The following is a 10760-nucleotide window of genomic DNA, read 5'->3' on the forward strand; positions in this document are numbered from 1 at the left end:
TTTTAGTTTTTATTTAAACTTTTTTTTTTAATATATATAGGTCTTTAGTTTCTTTAGGTAGATATATTCCTAAGTATTTTATTCTTTCCATTGCAATGGTGAATGGAATTGTTTCCTTAATTTCTCTTTCTGTTTTCTCATTATTAGTGTATAGGAATGCAAGGGATTTCTGTGTGTTGATTTTATATCCTGCAACTTTACTATAGTCATTGATTATTTCTAGTAATTTTCTGGTGGAGTCTTTAGGGTTTTCTATGTAGAGGATCATGTCATCTGCAAATAGTGAGAGTTTTACTTCTTCTTTTCCAATTTGGATTCCTTTTATTTCTTTTTCTGCTCTGATTGCTGTGGCCAAAACTTCCAAAACTATGTTGAATAGTAATGGTGAAAGTGGGCACCCTTGTCTTGTTCCTGACTTTAGAGGAAATGCTTTCAATTTTTCACCATTGAGGATAATGTTTGCTGTGGGTTTGTCATATATAGCTTTTATTATGTTGAGGTATGTTCCTTCTATTCCTGCTTTCTGGAGAGTTTTTATCATAAATGGGTGTTGAATTTTGTCAAAGGCTTTCTCTGCATCTATTGAGATAATCATATGGTTTTTATTTTTCAATTTGTTAATGTGGTGTATTACATTGATTGATTTGCGGATATTGAAGAATCCTTGCATCCTTGGGATAAAGCCCACTTGGTCATGGTGTATGATCTTTTTAATGTGTTGTTGGATTCTGATTGCTAGAATTTTGTTAAGGATTTTTGCATCTATGTTCATCAGTGATATTGGCCTGTAGTTTTCTTTTTTTGTGGGATCTTTGTCAGGTTTTGGTATTAGGGTGATGGTGGCCTCATAGAATGAATTTGGAAGTTTACCTTCCTCTGCAATTTTTTGGACGAGTTTGAGCAGGATAGGTGTTAGCTGTTCTCTAAATTTTTTGGTAGAATTCAGCTGTGAAGCCGTCTGGACCTGGGCTTTTGTTTGCTGGAAGATTCTTGATTACAGTTTCAATTTCCGTGCTTGTGATGGGTCTGTTAAGATTTTCTATTTCTTCCTGGTCCAGTTTTGGAAAGTTGTACTTTTCTAAGAATTTATATATAACAATTATAAATATATATGCACCCAACATGGGAGGACCGCAGTATGTAAGACAAATGCTAACAAGTATGAAAGGAGAAATTAGCAATAACACAATAATAGTGGGAGACTTTAATACCCCACTCACACCTATGGATAGATCAACTAAACAGAAAATTAACAAGGAAACACAAACTTTAAATGATACAATAGACCAGTTAGACCTAATTGATAGCTATAGGACATTTCATCCCAAAACAATGAATTTCACCTTTTTCTCAAGCACACATGGAACCTTCTCCAGGCTAGATCACATCCTGGGCCATAAAGCTAGCCTTGGTAAATTCAAAAAAATAGAAATCATTCCAAGCATCTTTTCTGACCACAATGCAGTAAGATTAGATCTCAATTACAGGAGAAAAACTATTAAAAATTCCAACATATGGAGGCTGAACAACACGCTGCTGAATAACCAACAAATCACAGAAGAAATCAAAAAAGAAATCAAAATTTGCATAGAAATGAATGAAAATGAAAACACAACAACCCAAAACCTGTGGGACACGGTAAAAGCAGTCCTAAGGGGAAAGTTCATAGCAATACAGGCACACCTCAAGAAACAAGAAAAAAGTCAAATAAATAACCTAACTCTACACCTAAAGCAACTAGAAAAGGAAGAAATGAAGAATCCCAAGGAAAGAAATCTTAAAAATTAGAGCAGAAATAAATGCAAAAGAAACAAAAGAGACTATAGCAAAAATCAACAAAACCAAAAGCTGGTTCTTTGAAAGGATAAATAAAATTGACAAACCATTAGCCAGACTCATCAAGAAACAAAGGGAGAAAAATCAAATCAACAAAATTAGAAACGAAAATGGAGAGATCACAACAGACAACACAGAAATACAAAGGATCATAAGAGACTACTATCAACAATTATATGCCAATAAAGTGGACAACTTGGAAGAAAATGAAGAGTCTTTATATATTCTTTGGGACTCAATTCTTATTTCATTGTGTCCTAGGAAGAAGACTGTGTTTTCCCTCCCAAGCAACGAGCAGCAGAGGGTATCTTTTCTTGGACAAGCTGAAATTTGTCTCCTTGTCAGAGGACACGGATGAGGTCAGAGAAGACGTCTGCCTCCCGGAACCAAAGTGCAGAAATGGTGATTCTGGTTCATGACAAGAATGACGAGTTCTCATCGGCAGAGCAATCTAGCAAGACACCATCTTGCTCACTGGACCACAAATCGCAGCTTTGATTTAAAAATTATATACAGGACTTTTTGAGCCATGCCAAGGACCCCTTTCCCATTTTAGTGTCACCAGTGATTAGTTTGCTTATTACATGTGATATCATTTTTTAAGAGCCACGAAACTATGCAAAAAATAGAAAGACCATAATATGGTCCAAGGGGATACCACTGCTCAAAAAGCAAGAATGCTAGTGGATTAAACCTTAAAGTCCTCTGCATGGGCAGAGGGGCCCGGTGGGCTACAGTCCATGGTGTCGCAAAGAGTCAGACATGACCGAGTGACCAACACACTGCAGGGATTAAAAAGAGTAAACTATTTGAAACTGAAGGAATGTGATTGGAATATTTCTACATGTCTTTTCGCTCAAACTTTTTATTTTGAAAAATTGAAAATGTACAGAAAATTGCAAGTACATGCATATGTCCTTAATGTTGGTGGTGTTGTTTAGTCACTCAGTCATTTCCAACTCTTTTTACAACCCCGTGGACTGTAACCTGCCAGGCTCCTCTGTCCACGGGATTCTCCAGGCAAGAATCCCACTGGAGTGGGTTGCCATGCCCTCCTCCAGGGGATCTCCCTGACCCAGAGATTGAACCGCATCTCCTGCAATGTCTCTTGCATTGCCAGGCAGGTTCTTTACCACTGCTGCTGCTGCTAAGTCGCTTCAGTCGTGTCCAACTCTGTGCGACCCCAGAGATGGCAGCCCACCAGGGGCGTTCCAGGGAAGAACACTGGAGTGGGTTGCCATTTCCTTCTCCAATGCATGAAAGTGAAATGTGAAAGTGAAGTTGCTCAGTCGTGTCTGACTCTTAGCGACCCCATGGACTGCAGCCTACCAGGTTCCTCTGTCCATGGGATTTGCCAGGCAAGAGTACTGGAGTGGATTGCCATTGCCTTCTCTTTACCACTAAGCCACCAGAAAAGATACAAATAGGGTATCTTCTATCCATAGTGGCTATTTGGCACTTGGAAGCGACTAGTCCATTCTGAGCTGTCCTGTTCTATATGCCTTTCTAAAATTAAATACTTCCTAGAGTTTTCTGAAAAGTGAGTAGAATCTTGGCCCCTAAACCAAGCAGATAAAAATTATATATATATGTATAACATATTACATATACACAAATATACATGGATTTATATTAATAAATATAAAGAACATGTATATGTGTATCTCTGAGTACATATGTTTCTCCATGAATCTAGTCTTCATTATCAGTAAATCACTGAGAAAAAGGTGATTGTTTAGAAAGGCAGGATGAAAGGGTAGTCATTCAGCTTTTAAAATGTTATTCATATTTCTCCTAATGAGTAGATCAAAGTTTTATGATAGTTTTATTTATTCTCACATGAAGTATATAATAAAGTAGAAATAACAGACTATTTCTTTTTTGTAAAATAAAACAAAAATATGTATCAAAAATGGAAAATTTAAACATCAAGACAATGGTGATAATTTTACAAGAGAGTTTAGATCTGAAACTTATGTGTTTGAAATCTTTTTTCTTCCTTTTCCTGCTCCAATGCAAGCTAAAACATAAATATTGAATTGTTAATTCATTTGTAATGAGGTCTAAATCCAATATTCAATATCCAAAGATTCAATACATTGTTGGTAAAAGGGGGTTTCCCAGGTGGCATTAGTGGTAAAGAACTTGCCTGCCAATGCAGGAGATGGAGATATGAGACACGGCTTTGACCCCTGGATCGAGAAAATTCCTTGGAGAAAGGCACAGCAACCCACTCCAGTATTCTTTCCTGGAGAAGCCCATGGACAGAGGAGCTTGATGGGCTATGTTCCATAGGGTCACTAAGAGTTGGATGTAACTTAGCAAGCATGCAGTTACATACCCAAAGGCATGCTGTTTGCTTCTAATTAATCCCTCTCTTTGCAAGATGATTTTTCATGATTTTTTTTATTACTATCCACGGAAGTGTTACATCATGCTTCTTGGTAAGTAGATTTGAACCTTGAAACTGACAGACTTGTTCAAAACCAAACAGGATGATGAGATTGATAAAACTGCCTGTATTAGTCTGCTTAGGCTGCCATAACAAAATGTCACAGATTGCATGGTTTACAAACAGAAATTTATTTCCCACAGATCTGGAGGCTGGAAGGCTCAAGATCAAGGTGCCGTCAAGGTAGGTTTCATTCTGAGGCCTCTTCTTTAGGTTGTATGGGGCTGCCTCCTGACTGTGTGCTCACTTGGCCTTCTTTTAGTGTGTAAGCTTGGAGAGAAAAAGAGAGAGAGAGATTTCTTCCTCTTCTTATAAAGCTACCAGTCCTATCAGATTAGGGTCCCACCTAATACTTGAGCTTAATTTCCTCCTGAAGAGGATGAGATGGTAGGATGGTATCACCAACTCAATGGACATGAGTTTGAGTAAACTCTGGGAGTTGGTGATGGATAGGGAAGCCTGGTGTGCATGACTGAGCGACTGAACTGAACTGAACTGAAGTCCTCTGGAAGACTATCTCCAAACATAGCCAGTTTGGGGAATATGATTGCAACATGTCAATTTTTGAATGATACAATTTAGTCCATAGCACTATCTGAATTTTTAACCCTCCAAAAGGCACTAGTCATTAGAAAAACAAGGCCAGTTCCATGCATATGTTCATTTATGGCTTAAACAGCCTAAATGAAAGCGAAAATATGATATACCAGTGTTGTTTGAGAAAATATTCTAACCACTCCTCTTTTAGTTTCAAATCTATAAGGTAAGATATTTCTTTTGCAGGAAACTTGAAAAATGGAGAAAAAATGAAGAAAATTGAAACTATAGTATATTATTAAAACTCTCTGAGAAGCATTTTTGAGAGTGAAAGCAAGTGGAAGTGAATGTGAAATCGTTCAGTTCTGTCTGACTCTATTGTAGCCCACCAGGCTCCTTCTTCTTCCATGGAATTTTCCAGGCAAGAATACTGTAGCCTGCCAGGCTCCTCTGTCCATGGGATTTTCCAGGCAAGAATACTGGAGTGGGTTGCCATTTTCTTCTCCAGGAGATCTTCCTGACTCAGGGATGGAACTCAGGTCTCCCGCATTGCAGGGAGACTCTTTACCCTCTATGCCACCAGGGAATTTTGACAGTACTTTTTCTAAATATATATAAAATATATATGTTTATTTCTAAATATATATAACACATATTTATATATATATTTCTCAAGCTTGGAATTATATATCTGAGAAATATTACATCATGTTTTTTTGTACTTAAAATTTTATTGTGAAAATTTTTCAGAAAAATAATTTGGGGAATTACTGTTGTTTTCATTTTTCATTGTTTTATATGAGACCATGGATTTATCCTTGTTTTCATTTACTCATCTTTGTGCATAAATATTTGGTGCAGGTCTAATTATTTTCTCAGCATAATTCCCAAAGAGGAAAATTACTAGGTCAGAAGATGTCAATAATTTTTGATACTTGATTCATATTGCTGAATAGCTCTCCAGCAATATTGTATCACATGAAACTCTTACGTGATATTTGAGAGGGACAAGTTCATTTGCCAGCACTAGTCATTTTACTTAAAAACATCTTTCTCAATTTGTAAAGGAGTCTGAATCTGGTTTCATTTTGCAACTGAGAATTGACTGTGTGTGTGTTTATTAGACTTTTTCTCCATTTGGAATTGTCTATTCCCATTTTTGCCTGTTTTTCTTTTCATGGAGTCTAAGTTTCCTTAGTAATTTGTTTTTCTGTTGATTTATTATTATTCAACTGTTTGTCATATAACACTGCAGTTTATTTTTGCCAGGTTTGCTTTATATTTGTCTGTATTGGGTCTTAGTTGTGGCATGCCAATCTTTGTTGAGTCATGTAAGATATTTTGTTGCCATGCACAGACGCTAACTGTGGTGGGTGGGTTCGGTAGTTGCTGCCTGCAGACTTAGCTGTCCTGCAGCACATGGGTGGGATCTTAGTTCCTCGACCAGGGATTGAACCTGTGTCGCCTGCATTACAACGTGGATTCTTAACTAGAGGACCACCAGCCAAGTCCCCTGCCAGGTTTTCTTTTGACTCTTGATTTTGTGTATTTATTTTATAGAAATTTTCACAACTGTAGTAAATCTATCGATCTTATCCTGCCTGGAAATGATTCTCAAATTTAATGTGCATCACGATCTCTTAGTATTTTCACTAAAACACGGATTTCTGGGCTCTACTATCAGGGAATATTTTTCAATAATCTTTTGGTATGGCTCTGGCAACCATTTCAGCAATAACCCAGCTGACTTTAAATGAAGTAATTAATGAATCACACTGCGAAATATTGCCTTGAAATTTCTTACTTTGCATTAAAACTTAGATAAGGCTTCTCATGATAATATCACATATAAATGAAAGTGTGAAAGTGTAGGTCACTCAGTCGTGTCCGACTCTTTGCGACCCATCAACTGTAGCCCACCAAGCTTCTCTGTCCATGGAATTCTCCAGGCAAGAATACTGGAGTGGGTAGCCATTCCCTTCTCCAGGGGATCTTTCCAACCCAGGGATAGAACCCGGCTCTTCTGCATTGCAGGCAGATTCTTTACCATGAGCCACCAGGGAAGCCCAATAGCTATCTATATTTTCTCTTGTTTTCTCACATAGTCATTTTTCTACATCTATCTACTTAGTTCTCCTGGAATTTATTTTACTATATGTTGTATCCCAAAACTTGAACCGTTTTCCTAGCACAATTCGTTGAACAGCAACATGTTTCCTCAATAATTTATAATTCCAACTTTATCCTTTACTACAATTTTATAAATATTTGAGCCCTTTGCTGTACATGTTTTTCTGTCCCACTGAATTGTCTATTCTGGATACTGTTTTCATTACTGTATCTTTTTACTGTAACTGTTACTATGAAAAATATCCTGTTCTCAGGATTCTTAGAACTATTTTGGCAATTCTCACCTATATAATTTTAAAACAGTTTGTCATATTAAAATAATTTTTAAAAGTTTATTGGAGCTGTATTTAATATATAAAATATATATATTTTATATCACATCTGTGCAGCATTGTAACTTCTCACCTAAAACTAAGCCCCAAAGGCCACACCTACTAATACTATCATCTTTGGGAATGAAGATTTCAACACATGAATTTTAGGGGATAGAAATATTCAGATTATAGCAACCACAAAGGAAGTTTGGAACCTGTATGGAACTCTGCAACCTCTATGGAAACCCTTGTCTCTTTCCAGCCTCTTATGGCTTGCTGGCCAACTTTGGTGTTCCCTGGCTTGCAGTTGTATAATTCAATTGTCACATGGCATTCTCCTTAGTAATGTATATGTGTATATATATAATTATTAAAACTTTAGAAAATCAGGATATATTTTTATTAATATAAACTCCTAAGCTATTCCAATCAATATTAAAACATGGATACTGATACAGGTTTATTAGATTTTCTCTGTGTAGTCCTCACGTATATACATATATTTGTATACATGAAAATATAAAATTTTTCTCATGCTTTGTACTATTTCGCAAGATTCCTAATACTCCACAGTTACTAAGGTAGGCAATGTTGTCATAAGATGTCACAAGAGGTCTGAAATGAGACAAGCATTTGCAATCTATAACCTAATATATCTTTTTCCTTCAGAATTTAGAAAATAATTTTATTTTTTCTATGATTAAGTAAAAAGCTGTTAAAATTCTATTTCCCTTCAAAAATTTCCAGTATAATGAAGACTTCTGAAAAGTTTAAAATTTTCTATGCCAAGCAGGTTCCCTGTATTTAAATATTTATGAGTATATGCAATATATGTCCTCTCTAAAACACAAATAGAATATATTTTATTATTTATTAAGAAAAATTTTGATTAATTAAATAGATATTAGAATTGTACATCACTTTAAGGTTGTTTGATTCAAAAGAGTATTTGGTTTCAGTAATAACTTGCATTATGAAAATACTTCAAAATGTGATCTTATTTCCTTCTCATAATCTCTCCTCAGGAAAGTAAACAGGAACCATTAAAGACGAACCTAGTGCTTCTCAGGGTTAGTTCACTGACTCAATCCAACTCTCAAGCGTGCTGGCCTTTTTCCTTTTAAGGACAGAGAAGTCCTGTCTGTGAAGACCATGGTGTCATGCACAGGGAAGCCGCAGCCAGGAAGAGGAAAATCATCGCCTGACCAGGTGCAATATTGCCCCCATCAGGAGCATCTCTGTAATGGAAAGTTGCAATGACTTGTCCAGCTGTTAAAAGAGCAGGAGTTATCTGTTTTGTATATAAAAAAAGGACTTACTGTGTATAGCACAGGAACTCTGTTCCATACTCTGGAATGACCTAATGGGAAAAGAATCTAAAAAAGAATGGGTATACGTATAACTAATTCCCTTTGCTGTACAGCAGATGCTGACGCAACAGTGTAAATCAATTCTACTCCCATAAAAAATTTTTCATAGGTTATATTAGCTAATAGTATAATCTCTAAATAAGGAAATGGCTGCTATAAACTAAGAATAAATGAGCTTTATTTTCAGGACATAAATAAAGAAAGAACAGGGGTGCAATCAGGCCAGAGAAAGAACTTTGATCTTCATAAACCAACAGACAACAAATGTAGGAGAGAAATCATTATTTTCTATCAAAACTGGAAGCCCAAATGAATCCTCCCTGATTTAATGTGCAGATTCTGTTATAACGGGTGCCAGCCACAGGGGTTTTCCAACTGTCTCATGATTCTTGAGCAACCTTGCCTTTTCATTTGGCTCTTAGCTGAGCAGGCTGTGGGCTTTCTTGTTTAAATTAGGGAAACTCCCCTCTCCTGGGCACTGGTTGGTGGGAGAACTCCCGGACTTAGGAAGGGGAGCTGCTGTACTTGACTCTAAATGACCCTGAGACTTCGGAACCTTCTGGATAGCACAGTTGCTTACTCTCTTTTTATCAATCTGAAAACCCAGTCAAGCGATACATTTCCAACCCCCTGACTGTCTCATGACCAGCTTGTAGGTATTAGGTCAAACCGTCCAGAAGGACTGTCATAAAGTTGTTGATTGGACTCTGTCTCAGGACAAGTTTACGGTGTCCTGGCAACCTTTATGCTCACATCACCAGCTCTGAGAGGTCAAGGGTATTATGTAGAATCGTAATGTTCTTAAAACTGAATCATGAACTGGGCTATGAGTAGTCTGCTTGTCCCTGATCTAACAGAGAGCATGGCAAATGGCCCAGCTATGTATGCACGTCCCCAAAGTTAAGACGGTAGAAATGAGAAAAGGGTTAGTCAAGGAAGCGAAAGCTTCTACAAAAGCCAAGTCAATACCAAAGAAGCTGTCCATCTCTCTACAGTTGTCGCATGTGCCCAAACATTCAGCTAGGTTTTACTTCTTCTTTTCCAATTTGGATTCCTTTTATTTCTTTTTCTGCTCTGATCAAGACAGTATGGTACTGGCACAAAGACAGAAATATAGATCAATGGAACAAAATAGAAAGCCCAGAGATAAATCCACGCACATATGGACACCTTATCTTTGACAAAGGAGGCAAGAATATACAATGGATTAAAGACAATCTCTTCAACAAGTGGTGCTGGGAAAACTGGCCAACCACTTGTAAAAGAATGAAACTAGAACACTTTCTAACACCATACACAAAAATAAACTCAAAATGGATTAAAGATCTAAACGTAAGACCAGAAACTATAAAACTCCTAGAGGAGAACATAGGCAAAACGCTCTCCGACATACATCACAGCAGGATACTCTATGACCCACTTCCCAGAATATTGGAAATAAAAGCAAAAATAAACAAATGGGACCTAATTAAACTTAAAAGCTTCTGCACAACAAAGGAAACTATTAGCAAGGTCAAAAGACAGCCTTCAGAATGGGAGAAAATAATAGCAAATGAAGCAACTGACAAACAACTAATCTCAAAAATATACAAGCAACTCCTACACCTCAATTCCAGAAAAATAAATGACCCAATCAAAAAATGGGCCAAGAACTAAATAGACATTTCTCCAAAGAAGACATACAGATGGCTAACAAACACATGAAAACATGCTCAACATCACTCATTATCAGAGAAATACAAATCAAAATCACTATGAGGTACCATTTCACGCCAGTCAGAATGGCTGCAATCCAAAAGTCTACAAATAATAAATGCTGGAGAGGGTGTGGAGGAAAGGGAACTCTCTTACACTGTTGGTGGGAATGCAAACTAGTACAGCCACTATGGAGAACAGTGTGGAGATTCCTTAAAAAACTGGAAATAGAACTACCTTATGATCCAGCAATCCCACTGCTGGGCACACACACTGAGGAAACCAGAAGGGAAAGAGACACGTGTACCCCAATGTTCATCGCAGCACTGTTTATAATAGCCAGGACATGGAAGCAACCTAGATGTCTATCAGCAGATGAATGGATAAGAAAGCTGTGGTACATATACACAGTGGAGTATTACTCAG

The 10760-nt window shown here is 37.1% G+C and overlaps 1 long non-coding RNA gene across 1 annotated transcript in view; it reads left to right on the plus strand.

Moving 5' to 3' along the window:
* Positions 1–8644, plus strand: part of LOC104992301 — an 18146-nt gene extending 9502 nt beyond the window's left edge. The window contains exons 3-4 of the long non-coding RNA XR_825686.1: positions 4432–4471; positions 8295–8644. This is a non-coding gene — a long non-coding RNA (uncharacterized LOC104992301). The remainder of the gene's footprint in view (positions 1–4431; positions 4472–8294) is intronic.
* The last annotated feature ends 2116 nt before the right edge of the window (positions 8645–10760 follow it).

This window comes from Bison bison, unplaced genomic scaffold, assembly GCF_000754665.1.
Source record: "Bison bison bison isolate TAMUID 2011002044 unplaced genomic scaffold, Bison_UMD1.0 scf7180017864213, whole genome shotgun sequence".
Classification (NCBI taxonomy): domain Eukaryota; kingdom Metazoa; phylum Chordata; class Mammalia; order Artiodactyla; family Bovidae; genus Bison; species Bison bison.